The sequence below is a fragment of the Marmota marmota genome, unplaced genomic scaffold (genome assembly GCF_001458135.2).
Source record: "Marmota marmota marmota unplaced genomic scaffold, marMar, whole genome shotgun sequence".
Lineage (NCBI taxonomy): Eukaryota > Metazoa > Chordata > Mammalia > Rodentia > Sciuridae > Marmota > Marmota marmota.
Window position 1 is genome coordinate 23882582 of NW_026000249.1, and position 15028 is coordinate 23897609.

Here is a 15028-nt window from a genome sequence, read left to right on the forward strand (position 1 = left end):
AATATTAAAGGAAGGGCCTAGGGTGATTTGATTAGCATCTCCCTGTCTTGCTAGGAGCCTTGGAAAGATTAACATTTCAGTCTGCCTGGTGCTGTTCTGGTTTCCTGGGCTCAGATGATTCCATTTTCTTTATTAGAATCAATATTAGACCCAATTTACCTAACTACACTAACTACCCATCTTTAAATCTGGCTTCATATACATATTCTTTATTTGCCTTTTAAGTAGCATATTTAAGATAAGTGGAGTGTTAAGAGTTGCTCTTTTAACTTGGCTAAAATCCTAAGCTAATGATCTCATTACTTTATTTCTTTTTAAATATTTTTTTAGTTGTAGATGGACACAATATCTTTATTTATTTTTCTGTGGTGCTGAGGATCAAATCCAGTGCCTCACACATGTGAGGCAGGCACTCTACCACTGAGCTACAGCCCCAGCCCTCGTTACTTTAAATAAAAAAATATCTGTGGCTCTTTAGCAAGAAGATAGGAAATATTCCCTTCCTTTAATATTTTCATCACACAATATGCTATTATAAGGGCATGATAAATATTTTAAAGTTATAAAACTCAGAGAAGTATGGCAATAATTTATATTTAGAAAATTATTAAGTAAAATGCAGACATTAGTTAAAATTAAAGAACTTCTAAGTCAAATTAGGGCTAATATTTTACATATCCATTAAATCAAGAGATACCTGGATGATGAGTGAAGTGTATTAAAGCCGAATTGTAGACAGCCAGTGCCTGGTCTAATTTCAATATTCATATCATATATTTCAAGTTATTACAGAGAAGTTAAGCACCTGGGGGCTAATATTCTAAATAATTACTTGAAAACCAAATATTATATTTTTTGAGCAAAAAATGTTATATTTTAAAAGTGCCTTCAGGACATATGCTAATAATTAAGATCACACTGTTAACCTGGATGTGGTGGCTCATGCTTATAATCCCAGCTACTTGGAAGGCAAAGGTAGAAGGATTGCAAGTTTGACACCAGCCCCAGCAATTTAGCAAGGCCCTAAGCAACTTAGCAAGACCCTATATAAAAAATAAAAGTGGGAGGTGGGGTTCAGCCTATAGCTCAGTGGTAAAGCATCCTTGGGCTCAATCCCCAGCACTGGGGGAAAAAAATCACACCGTTAGCCACATCCAATCAATAATAATTCCTTTGAGCAGTTACCAAAAATCAAAGGTTTTATTAAAAGTTCAACATTTCAAGATGAAAATATAGCTAAAGGTTGAGCTTTTATGTTTTAAAGTTTCATCAATAATAGTTATATAAAATTTGTAAACATGAAGTTTACTATTATAAACTAATCATTTCAAAAATTAAGCATATAAACATAAATGAAAGATGAATTACAAAATCATCAAAATATCATTCTCATGGATAATGTGATAGATAGAATAACACAAAGATGTATATGGCCCAATCCCCAAAACCTCTGAATATGATAGGTTACATAACTGATATGATTAAGTTAAAGATATTGAAGTGAGGAGGCTCTGCTAGATTATTTGGCTAAACTAAATATAATCACAAAGGTCCTTATAAGAGGGAGACAGAAGAGTTAGAAAAAGACAAGTGATAAAAGCTCGGGTCAGAAAGATGCTGCGAAGGCCAGTACCCTGCATACTCCCAGGTACCAATTCAACTTAGCCTCTAGAAAAAGGAAGAGGCAAGGAATAGATTCTTTCTAGAACCTCCAGAGGGAATGCAATTCTGCTGAAGTTTTCATTTCAGCCTCTTAAAATCCATTTTGATCTCTGGACTCCACAACCCTAAGAAAATTAATTTCTATTGTTTTGAGTAGCAAAATTCGTAGTAATTTGCTAGGGCTATAATAGGAAAATAATACAAATAGATAAAATTTTAACTTCCATATTATAGTAGTATGTTTTTTGTTCCTAATGCTATCTCACTTAGCTTAATTCAGACACCTATGTGAATAAATATTTAATTGTTGTAGTTCTAATTACCAATCACATTATTTCAAGAAACATACATTCAAATTAGCTAAAATATGTAGGCAATTTATTTTACTTTATTGTAAGAGGAAAACCTTACAGGGCTTAGTATTTGGAAGTATACCTGAATCTACAGAAACTAGAAAATCGTTAGGCAGACAGTCTCTTGAGGCTCACTCACTGGCTTTTGTTCATGTTCTTTTTCTTTTCCTAGCCTCCCTCTCTTCTGTCCTCACTATGCCTTATTCCAGTTTTTATTCTGCAGGCCTACTTCTGTAGCCTCCTTTCTGTGCACTGCCTTCCTCAGAAAATATTTAGGATCTGCTACCCCATAACTTTGGTTTGTATAGAGCTTTAAAAACCTATTATAATACCAACTCTATCTTGATACATTATTTCAAGTTTGTTATCTGCAGATATAGCCCAAAATGTTGTTAGTACAAATTTCTAGAGAAGTATTCTGGCTGTTCAACTTTCCATAATTGGCCTTGTCAGCTATAGATAGGATAGAATCATCTACTCTAAATATGAGCCCCTGGGCCTTTTTCTTCTATGAGTTCATCTTTTTCAGAGTCTACATATCAGGAAGATTGTGTAGTATTTTTTCTTCTTTTCTGGTTTATTCCACTTAGCATGTCTTCCATGTTCATCCATGTTGTAGCATATGCCAGGATGAGATAGAGAATAAAATGGTGATTACCAGGGGTGGGGAAAAAAGAAAGTGGTGAGATGGAGGTCAAATGATATAAAGTTGCAGATATATAGGATGCACAAGTTTAAAACCTTATATACAACATGGGGTTAAAGTTAATTAAAAATCTGAATATTTCTAAATTTTTCACTAAAGAGCTTATTGAAGATGACAAGACAAGGTAACTTTCATAAACATCCAAATCAGGTATCTGAATTTCATGCTTTTTTCATTCATGGAACATTTTAATGTCTTTCTGGATTTCAATTTAAATTCATCATTATCAATTTTTAAATAAAATCCTTATTTTCAGATTGTTCTTCCAAATTTTCTAAAGTACATAAGAGTCCTTGTGAAAAACCAGCCTCTACCTCAAAGCAAAGCCTGTCCAAGGAAGGGGGGCATGACCCTTGTCCTTGGAAAGACCCACAGAGCACTCCTAGCACATACCTATCCTACTGAGTTGTTCATCTACAAATAACAGGAGAGATCTGCTGCACCTGGTGTCCCTGACTCAGTCAAGCTAGGTGGGGACCCATAGCAACCCCCTAGCAGCCACCAATCAGCATGAGACAGGGAAAATATCTGGGATGCCAGATGAGCCTCCCAGTAGTTTATGGTGGTTGATAACATGTTGAGAAACCATATAGTCCAGCACATACACCCCTCGTGGTTTAAACCAATCAGTTCAAACGAATCCCTCTCTTGTACTAGCCAATCACCCTTACCCAACTCGTTCCCACCAATGACTGTGCTAAGCATGTTTTAGAGTTGTTTTATGATTTTCCCACGGTGTGTGATGATTTACTAAGAGATGCTATGATGTATATGAAGTCCCTGCCTTCCCCAAAGAGTGTATAAAACTGCTGCAAACCCTGGGCTTGGGGCCTCTCAGCATCACCAGTTGCTGTGTGCTTGTGGAGGACTGAGCTAGCTCGCAATAAACACCTCTTTGCTGCTTACATGGATCTTGGTCTCTGGTGGTCTTTTGGGGGTCCCGAATACGAGCATAACACTTGACAACTACCCACCCATGTTGCTAGGTTTAATTAATAACCTGGCATCTCATTCATACTTACACTATTTATTTAAAGAAAGATCTAACTTGGATTACATCCATTAGTTACTCTTATCTGTGAGTCAAGCCCAGAGGAAAAAACAATGATCACTTACAAAAAGCTAAAACAGACAACAATGTTAGGCAAAATAGAGGTAGCTTTTTCCAATAAATGACTTCATCATGACACTTGTTTTGTACACTTTATCAATGTTTTTAAGAAGTACTTGTGACATTTGTATCAACTTTATTGATTTTTTACACTGCAGTTTTTTTGTGTATGGAGTCAAGGATCGAAGTACATTTTTTTCTATGCAGTTATACAGTTGTTTTTGTTGTTCCAGAACCTTGTGTTAAAAATATTATCTTTCCCTCACTGAATTACCTTGACATCTTTGTTGAAAATCAATGAAACCTGTATGGAGAGTATTTCTGAACCCTCTATTTAAATACTGTCTCTCTCTTTATGATCACAACACACTGCTTTAATTGTGCTAAAATTGTAATAAGTCTTTAAATCAGGTAGTATAAATCCTCCAATGTAATCCTTCCTTTTTAGAATGGTATTGATTCTTTTTAGACTTTACCTTTCCACATTAACTTCAGGGTCAACTTTGCGAATTTTGGTGCTAGGGATGGAAAGATTTAACCCAGGGGTATTCTACCACTGAGCTATATCCCCAGCCCTTTTTATTTTGTGATATAATATCCATAAATTGCCAAGGCTGGTCTCAAACTTGTGATCCTCCTGTATCAGCCTCTATAGTAGATGTGATTATAGGCATGTGCCACAGTGCCCTAGAATCATAATTTCTGCAAAGAAAAGATAATAATCTTATCAGGATTTTCACTCAAATTTTATTGAATCTAGAAGTCAATTTGGAAATTTATCTAACAAATTAAGCTGTCTTCTAACATTTTCACATTGCATATTTTTATTTTTTTTTTTTTGGTAGTGGGGATTGAACTCAGGGGTGCTTTATCACTGAGCTTCAGTTTAAGTTGCTGAGACTGACCTCAAACCTGTGATCCTCTTGCTTCAGGCTCCAAAGTTGCTGCAATTACAGGCCTGTAATATCATGCCTAGGTAACAATGTACATTTTAAATTTATTTAAGTTTTATTTATTCTTAGCAAGATTTAGTAGTTTCTAGTTTAACAGTGGTCCACTTCACCTTTTGAATATAGACCTCACTGCTCTGAGGCTTGTTTTAAAAGGGACTGTTTTTCTTTTCTTCTCCCTCTCCCCCTCCCTAACCTTAGGGTGGGGAAACAAGATGAAGATGATCCTTTGGGGAAACAAGATGACCTTCCCAAATTAATAAATGAATTTCAACATACCATCAGGGTGCACCTGGGATCCCTCCTCAGGGCACACCTGGAATAGCCTTTCTTTCTTTCTTTCTTTCTTTCTGTTTAGTTGTAGTTGGACACATCTTTATTTATTTTTAATGTGGTGCTGAGGATCAAACTCAGCACCTTGCATATGCTAGGTGAGCACTCTACCACTGAGCCACAACCCCAGCCCTTGGAATAACCTTTCATTCACCTCTTTAAAAACCTTTTGTTCTCCCTGATGGGCAGAATCACAGCCTCTAGAACAAGAGTACCCTGTGTTTCTCCTTTACTAGCAAAGCAATAAACCTTCTTTTTCTCAAAAATATGTCCTCCTTATTAAATTGGCATGGGGATAAGGACCAAGCCTTCCATAACCCTAGTACATATGTCTTGCACATCATCCATTAAAATTCTAAGGGTTTAAGGCTTGGATTTCATTATAAATTATATTTTTAAGTATTTGTCATATTTTTGTTACTGGTGAATATAAATAAAACTAATTTTTATATATTAATCTTTTATCCTTGGTAAACTAACTTATAAATCATAGTAGGATTTTGAAGTTTTGTTGTTTTTTTTTTTAGGATTTACTTTTTAGACGATCATTATCAAGAAAGACAGTTTACTTCTACTCCTCCAATATCTAAGGCTTTTATATAAAGTTATTGTTTATTGATTTAATTTGTATTGACTCCAAATTTCAGTACAACATTAAGTTGAAGTGGGGAGAGTGGACATCCTTTCTTTCTTGCCAGTCTTGAAAACATTTACTCTTTCACTATTACATATAATATTGGCAGTATTTTATTTTATTATTTGAACATTGTTTTAGTAAGCTTCAAGGGACCCTTGCTTCACAGCCTGAGTGTCTGGGTGGCTGAGCACATTGAAAAACCTTCCTAGGTGCCCTTGTGCAAGAAGGGTGTCCCACTGGTCTTGCCAACTACTGAGATGCCCTCAAGCCATCTTTCTTATTGTCACTGGGCAAAGTGACACTAGCATTTTTAGCAAGGTAATGCCTTTACTGCAACTTCCTTAGCCCTAGTTTTACTCCCACCTTTCAAGTCCACATTTTCCAATTCTGCGCCTGATTACCACAATAAATTTGGCTAAAACCTGCCAGCAATATCCATGCCACCACCTGAATGCTATGCTGCCTAGACATTTCTTCTGCCAGATTAAATAGTCCATCATTTTTATCAGCCTCCCAGAAAGTCTCAGGACATGGGCATAATGCAGACAACTTCTTAGCCAGAACATAACATAAATGGCCTCTAGCTATTCATTTCAATCACCTCTTTAAAAACCTTTTGCTCTCCCTGATGGGCAGAACAAATTACCAACAGTGTCCTTTTCCTCTGAACCCTCTTGAGACCTTTCTTCACTATCCATGCTCCTATTGACATTCTGGTCTTGTAAGCTCCCACCAGAATCAGCCATTAAGTTCCATTTACAACAATCTAAAGCATTTTCAGTTTGCACTGCTACGCATCTCAAAATTTCTCCTGCAACTTGCAAAAAAGCTCCAAAAGCTTCTGAACGACAGTCAGGTTAGTCACAGCAACAACCCCACTTCTCGGTACTAATTTCGGTTTAAGTCAGCTTTTTCAGCACTGTGGCGACTTAAATGACTTAAATACCCCGACCAGCACAATTACAGATGAAGGAAAGTTTATTCTAGGGCTCAGGGTTTCAGAAGTCTCAGTACATAGACAGCAGGCTCCATTCCTCAGGGCTTGAAGTGAAGCAGGGAATGGCGAAAGAGTATGGTGGAGGGAAGAGCCTGGTGAAGGGAAACAGCTCTCATAATGATCAGAAAGCAGAGAGAGAGACTCTACTTCCCAGATACAGAATATATACCCCAAGCCACGCCCCAAATGCCTCACCTCCTCCAGCCACACCGCACCTGCCACCAATTACCACTCAATTAATCCCATGTGGGCTAAATTGATTGATTAGTTGAAGGCTCTCCCAAACAATCATTTCCCCTCTGAAATGAGCTTTTGGGGGACACCTCACAACCAAACCATAACAAACATTTATCAGATGGAGAAGCTATAGTTCTAATCCAAGTTTGCTGTGGTTTTTTGAATTGGTTGATATTGGAATGTTCAAATTTATTCCTGTGTTAAATCCTGCATTTCTAATTAAAATGGATTCTGTTCAAATCGCAGTTAAAAATCATAATTAAACTTGCACTAAAACTTTTTATTCAATTCTTTTTCATTTTTTGATTAAAAAGTTTGCTTGTATTAAGAGTCCATTTCTCAGGGGAATTAATTTGACCTCACTCTCCTATGTACATATATGAATAGACCATAGTAAATATCGCCATCATGTATATCCACAGGACACTAATTTAAAAAAAAGCTAAAAGTAAATAGAAAAATTAGCAGAGTAAAGGGAAGAGAACAGGGGTAGGAGGAGGAGAGGGGAAGGGCAAATACTAGGGACAAAATTAGAGCAAGTAATATTCCATGCTTTTATAATTATGTCAAAATAGATTAAAATAGACTATATTGTTTAATTTACACTCATTTAACTCATGGTTTTATTTTGATTTCTTTCTTTCTTTCTTTCTTTCTTTCTTTCTTTCTTTCTTTCTTTCTTTCTTTCTTTCTTTCTTTTTTGGCAGTGCTCTAGGCAAGTACTTTACCACTGATCTATATCCCAGCCCTGTTTTGATTTCTGGTGGGCAAAGACCTTTGACTTTAATAACTAATTTTTTTCTTTTTAACACTTTAAAATAAAATAATAGGAAATATTCTCTCTTGCTAGTTTTTCAAGTCCTTTTCCTGTTGTATTTTTAATGTGATTGTAAGTAATCAATAGATCATATTCTGGAGCTCTAGGTGTCTGTATATTCATATCTTTCCTAGGTACTCAATATATGTCACCATGAAAATACAATGATCCAGGTGTGGTGGCGCATGCCTGTAATCCACAGCAGCTCAGAAGGCTGAGGAAGAAGGACCACAGGTTCAAGGCCAACCTCAGCAATTCAGCGAGCTCCTAAGGAAGTTAGCAAAACCTAGTCTCAAAATGAAAAAAAAAAAAGAAAAAAAAAGAAGGACTGGGAATGTGACTCAATGGTAAAGCACCCCTGGAATCGATGCCCAGTACAAAAAAAGAAAAAGAAAATGCAACAAAGTTCATAATTTTGGTCTCATGGGCAATCTTTTACTCACTCTATTCTTGCAGTTGGCTACACAGGTTCTTACTGCATTATGACCATTTATATTATCTTTTGCTGTGTAAAAACCACCCTCAAACCTAACAGCTTAAAACAGCCAACATTTATTTTCTCGAAGTCTCTGTGGATCAGCAATCTGGACATTGCTTAGCTGGGTGTTTCTAGCTCATAGACTCTGAGGAGATTGCAGGCAAGCTGCAGAGTTGCATTCTAATATGCCTGGCCCAGATCTGGAAGATATGCTTTCAAGTTCACTTCTATGGTTGTTGCCATAAGATTCTAGTTTTTATCACATGGGCTTTTATTTTTTATATTAATCTGTATTATTAATTTTTAATTAACAAATAAAAACTTTTTATTGCATATGGTGCACAACATGATGTTTTGAAATAGTTTTACATCATGAATGGCTCAATTGAACTAATGAAGATATCCATTATCTCACATACTTAACATTTTTTTTGTGTGTGTATTATGAGAACACTTAAAATCTACTCCCAACCATTTTCAAATATGTAATAGATTGTTATTAATTGCAGTGTCTATGATGTATATCTCTTGAATTTATTTCTCCTGTCTAACTGAAATTTTTATACCTTTTGACCAATGTCTCTCCAATCCCCCCACTTCTACCTCTGGAAACTACTCTCTGTTTCTGAGTTCGAGTTTTTTACATTCCACATATAAGTGAGATCATGAAGTATTTGTCTTTCTCATGGCTTCTTTAACTGAGAATAATATCCTGTAGGTTCATCCATGTAATCATAAATGACAAAATTTCATTTATTTTTCAAGGCTAAAGAGTATTATATAGGGCTTACAACATGGCTGCTGACCTCTCCCCAGGGCCTTCATGCTTCCATCAGAACCCATCAGAACAAGTGGTACAAGAGACAAAATTGAACCCAAGAAATAAACCATAATCTTTTTTTATAATTTAATATCTTCATTTTGTTTTATGTGTTTTTGCTAAAAACAAGTCACTATGTTTAGTTTAGACTCAAGAGAGGAGAATTTAAGTTGCCCCCCCTTTTTTTCCTTTTGTGGTACTGAGGATTGACCTAGAGGTGCTCTAACACTGCGCTACACCCAGAGTCTTTTTATTTACTTACTTTTGTTTTAAGGCAAGATCTCACAATGTTGTTCAAACTAGCCCTGAAGTCCTGGGCTCACGCTATTCTCTGCCTCAGTCCCCCAATAGCTGGGACTACAAGCTCACCCTGCTATCTGTCTTATGTCTTTTGTTTTCTACTAGTAAGAGCCCAGCCACACTTGACCACTGAGTTACATCCGCATCTCTTTATATTTTATTTCAAGAAAGGGTCTCTCTACATTGGGGAAGCTGGCCTCCAACTTATGATCCTCCTGCCTCAGCCTCCAGAGTTGCTGGAATTCAGGAGTAAATCCAGCACAGTTAAGTTCTACTTTTGAAAAGAAGAAGTATAAAAAAATATGTAGACATTTTTAAAGTGCATCAAAAAAAAAAGCCTCTTTTTTCTTCTTTTATTGGTGCTGGGGATGGAACCCAGGGCCTTGCACAGGCTGAACATACACTCTATCACTGAGCTATAAGCTCAGCCCCAAAAGGCAAAGGCCTCTTAAAACTTCGACCAAATGTTTTGGTTACAATGACTGGGTCTTAATAAAAGATCACAGTTATTATCAAACACATAAACTGAACTGAAGCTGCACATGATCAGAACCAAAACTAGAGTGAGGAAAGAAAAATACCAAGTTTGCAAAATTTAAAGAGGCACTCACAAAGTCATGAAAGTGCAGGATTGGCATCTGAAAATAAAAGATGTCTCTAAATTTTGTGCATAGGTGTCTTGCTTGTTTTACCCCAGTCCTTGCTTCCTGACTTCTCTGCAACTTCCCCAATGGCATTTTTTCTTTACATTGACTACTACCTTTCTTTTCTCTTTAGGTTATGTGAATATTCTCATTCTTATAATTTTCTTTATATATTTGGATGTTATTTTCATTATGTATATTTTCTTGACTATAAGGTTTCTTCATGTTTTGGCCACCAGACAATTTACATTTCATTCTCATGGAATGAGAATTTGTATTTGGAATCTTCTGATGAGCTCCTACTTTTAAGTTTGAATTTTTTTGTTATTTTATTTTCACCAGGATATTTTATTCCAATGTATTTGCATTTAGGTATAAGCAATACTTTTGGAATAAATGTTTAAAATTAATTTGAAATTAGGAGCATATAAGAACAATTCAAATGCATGTTGCAATTATTGCTGTATGATATTAAGCTACATAATTGTGTACAAAGGTAGTACTACATCAATTGACTTTAGATGAATATGTGTAATTCTATCCCTGAAGCCATACTTTCCTACATAGTTGGTATTTTTATTTTTAACTTCCCAGACTTCAATAGGGAAAATATATTTTACATGCACTAACATATTTTGAAACGTCTGATATGCCGAAATAATAAAACATGCAAATTCATGTAAAGTTAAAATCTCTATTTGTAGTGCTTCTGCAGATTTTACCTACAGTTTCACATGCTTAGTGATTACAAATGGGTCCTTGTTCCACAGGTGTTAAAGGCTAAACAGCTGAGAAATACTAAGGCAAGGATAGAACGCACGTTTTATTAAAAAGAGACAGAGACAGCAGACTTCTTGAAGAGAAGGCGGCCCAGAGCTGGGTGTCTGCTGCAATGGGTGTGTCTTACTCTTTTCTAAACCTCAGAACCCCCCATCTTCTCTTTTATCCTCCAAGTACAGCCTAAGGGCAGGAAGGAGCAAGAGCATTGAGGGTAATGGTAGCAACCTACTGTGCCTAGAAGTGCAGGTTAGCTGTTAGCAACCCATTGTCTTTGATAATCAGTCCTCATCCTCTCCACGTGCCATCATCCATTATCTACAGTGACTGCCCGACATTCCTCCACTACCTCAATTTGTTGAGGAATGTGATACATCTCCTTAACCTGGTGTTCCCTACATCCTCAGCTATCTGTCTGCTTACAGCTCCAAAGATTACCAAATTCTTCCCTCCCATACATACACAATTTCCTGATGGAGAGTGCAGTAAGGTAAATTCAAACAGCAACATACTATTCATACAGTCCTGCACTATTATATCATGATAGTTAGCCAACACAGAGGGTGGGAGGAAAATCCCTGAACGTCAGCCTGTATCAGAATGATTAGCAAAAACTTTATCTATACGTGACATTGACACATACATATATTGACAAAACCCAAACCAAATGTAATTCATCTTACCCTAATTTAAGTCCAAAAATGCCAGTGTTTTATTCTGTCTTTTCATGAAGGGTACACTGAAGTGAAGGGAAAGTCAGTGGAAAGAGACAATGGCCTGAAAAAATGCATTCAAAATAGTTTACATCTCCAAAATTTCCCAAAACAATGATCATGCAAGCATCTTTCCTGTCCCTTCTTCCCCATGCTCAGGAACTTGAAAGAAGTAGGAAAGTGACACTTGTCTATGAGTACATCCAATCTTGTATATACTACATATATCTATGGAAAACAAAAACAAAACAAAACAAATATACATGGAAAATAAATCCAGAAACAGTTCCCAACATTGCTAGGTGTGGCAGCACACCCCTTTAATCCCAGTGGCCAAGGGAGGTGGATCTGGAGTTCAAAGCCAGCCTCAATAATGGTGAGGTGCTTAGCAACTCAGTGAGACCCTGTCTCTAAATAAAATATAAAATGGGGCTAGGGATGTGGCTCAGTGATTGAGTGCCTCTAGTACCAAAAAAAAAAAAAAAAAAAAAAACAGAAACACTCCCAATGTCATAATGATTCCAATTAGATATTTTTGTTCACAAATGATTATTTCTTAGAAGTATTAACTTAAAAGTCAACAATGAATTGGAATGAACTAAAACATTTTTAAAATCTGAAATTAAGTACTAGCTTTTAATTAATTAAATTGGCATTGGGGATTGAACCCATAAGTGTTCTACCACAGAGCTACCTCCCATCTCTTTTTGTTATTTTGAGACAGGGTTTCACTATGTTACTGAGGTCGGCCTTGAACGTGCCATCCTCCTGCCTCAGTCTCCTTTGTAGCTGAGGCATGTGCCACCACACCAGCTCTTTCTTTTAAATCTTATATATGAGAATGTATCAAGTTCTTTACCCCACAAAATAATGTTACATTCACAGAGACCCAGACTCAGAGGAGAGAGGTAAAGCCCAAATAAATTTTCATGGTACCTCTTACCTTCCCAAAAGACCAGTCAAGGAGAAGGGGAGACTCTATAATAATTTTTTTTAAAGTGATGTTAATATGATGTTAATAATTACAACTTCTTAATACTTAGGGCAGAATTTAGCACAAGTTTATGCTTTAAGAAGGTTTTCTGTGTGAAATGATTTCAGTAGCATAGAGGTCCCCAGGAAATGAGTTGTTCTTTAATTGCAAGTTGGTGTGGGGGCAGGCAGGGGGAAGAAGAGGAAATGAGTCCTGGAAAGATGTTAGCAGGGCAAAGTTTCAGATGGAAGAACAACACTAGAATAAACTAGATATTTATTCTGTTTCTTGGACCAAGTTGTCCTAGAGAAAAGATCGGCTTTCCCTTCATGAATCTAGTTGGACCCCTGATGAGAGTGATCTTACATCCAAAGGCTAGGTTGCACTAACACAAATGATCTCCCATTTTCTTTACAGTAAATATCAAATATTCTCTCAGAGCTCAAATATACCCTTAGCTGCTAAATATAATTGTTGAGTTATATTTAAATTGGATTAAGTCACCACATCAACTTATTTTAGTGCAGAATTCTGACCAAAGAAAACATTGTTTAAAGTAGTATTTACTTTAGGAGTCTCAAATTGACCAAGTATTTTCATGTTGATCTGCATTAATCCAACAATTCAGTTTAATTTTGAAAAACTGAGTGAAAGACAGTAGCATGGTCTTGCAAAAACTATAAATTTTAATTTATCTGTTTTATTTTATTCTTTTCTACTTATTCTATGACATTTCATTCTATAACACTCCATTTCATTCCATTCTGTCCTATTCTATTTGAAGGACATGATAAGAAAATTTGGCTTCATATATATTGGAGATTTATGGTATATATAAAATGATCCTTATTACCTTTGTATCTTTAAAATGAAAAATGAAGTACCTGAATGAGAATCCCGTGATGTGGAAACTCAGTACCTACACCCTTAGAGCTTATTCCTCAAAGTGTTCTATGAAACACAGCAGCAACAACATCATCAGGACATTCATTGGATGTTATGGTTTAGATATGAGGTGTTCCCCAAAAGCTCAAGTGTGGGACAATACAAGAAAATTTAGAGATGAAATGATTGGGTAATGAGAATTTTAACCTAATCTGTGCATTAATCCCTTGATAGGTATTAACTTGGTAGTAACTATAGGCAGATAGGGTGTGGTTGGAGGAGGTGGGTCCTTGGGAGTATGCTCTTGGGGTATATATTTTGTCCCTGTTGAACAGAGCTGTTTCCATGTTGCCAAATTCTGAGCTGCTTTCCTCCACCATATGTTTCTCCCATGATTCTTTATTTCTGGCCCAAAAGAATGATACTGGCCATCTATGGACTGAGATCTCTGAAACCATGAGCCCCTAAATAACATTTTTTTCTCCTCTAAAATTGTTATTGTCAGGTCTTTTGGCCCCAGCAGTGAAAAACCTGACTAAAACATTGGATATTCATCTTCTTCAGTCCAATCAAGGCTTACTGAATCAAAATCTCTCAGTGACTAGCACAGTATTCTGATTTATGAAGTTATCTAGACAATTCTTAATTATGCTTCTATTTGAGAAAAACTTACCTTAGAAAAATGTTAACTGGCAAAGTACTAGCTTCATTTCAAGGCCTAACAATTCTTCCTTTTAATTTTGTAATTTGTTGCTTCATTATAAACCCAAATATATTTTCTATATCAAAATAATGTTGTATAGGAACTTATTCCAGAAATGTGATAACATTTCTTAAAAGCACAGTCTGAGACAATAGGGATCAAATTTTACTGGCCTTATACTCAGATTCTGTATTGTGAATATTAAATTACCTTCCCTCATCAGCACACATGCATACTAAATATAAATACATAAGAAGTTAGAGCATGAAAAGAAAAATGAAAGGTAAATTCTTTGAGAGCAATAGCCTGTAGAAGAATGGAATTGGCAACTTAAGATCTGTTGGCATGAAAAGACTTTGTTAAAACATTTCTAACAACATTTATGCCCCTGCAGTATAAGGAATTCGATTACTTTTTCTGTTACAAGAATTCTTAAAGCTTGCATTTATTGATTCACAATTCTAGCCTTGAAGCTCCCAAGTATTTAACAGAGTTGAGACCTTCAACACTTCTGGATTGGGCAAATACAGAATGTGTAAAGGTGAAAGCATTTCTATCCCTACCCACAGCTGGCGTAAACACAGACACACACATTTGCATAGACACACACAAACCAATTATTAGTAAAGACATAATGGTAAAACTGATAATATAATACATATAGATAAGAAAAACATATTTTTGTAAACTTAACATCTAAAGATAACTTAAATGTCTCCTTTTATTCATAATTGTTACATATTTGTACTATGGGTCTTACTTTTTATAAATAGGTATATGATAATGCATAAATTTACATAATACATATTTATATATTTTACAGATATAGTTTCTTGGTACAGGGGATAGATAAGTTAAAATCTTAGGTAAGCATCTAAGAAAATCATATGGTCTAAATCACTACAAGTTATTTTAGCACATGTGATGGTGAT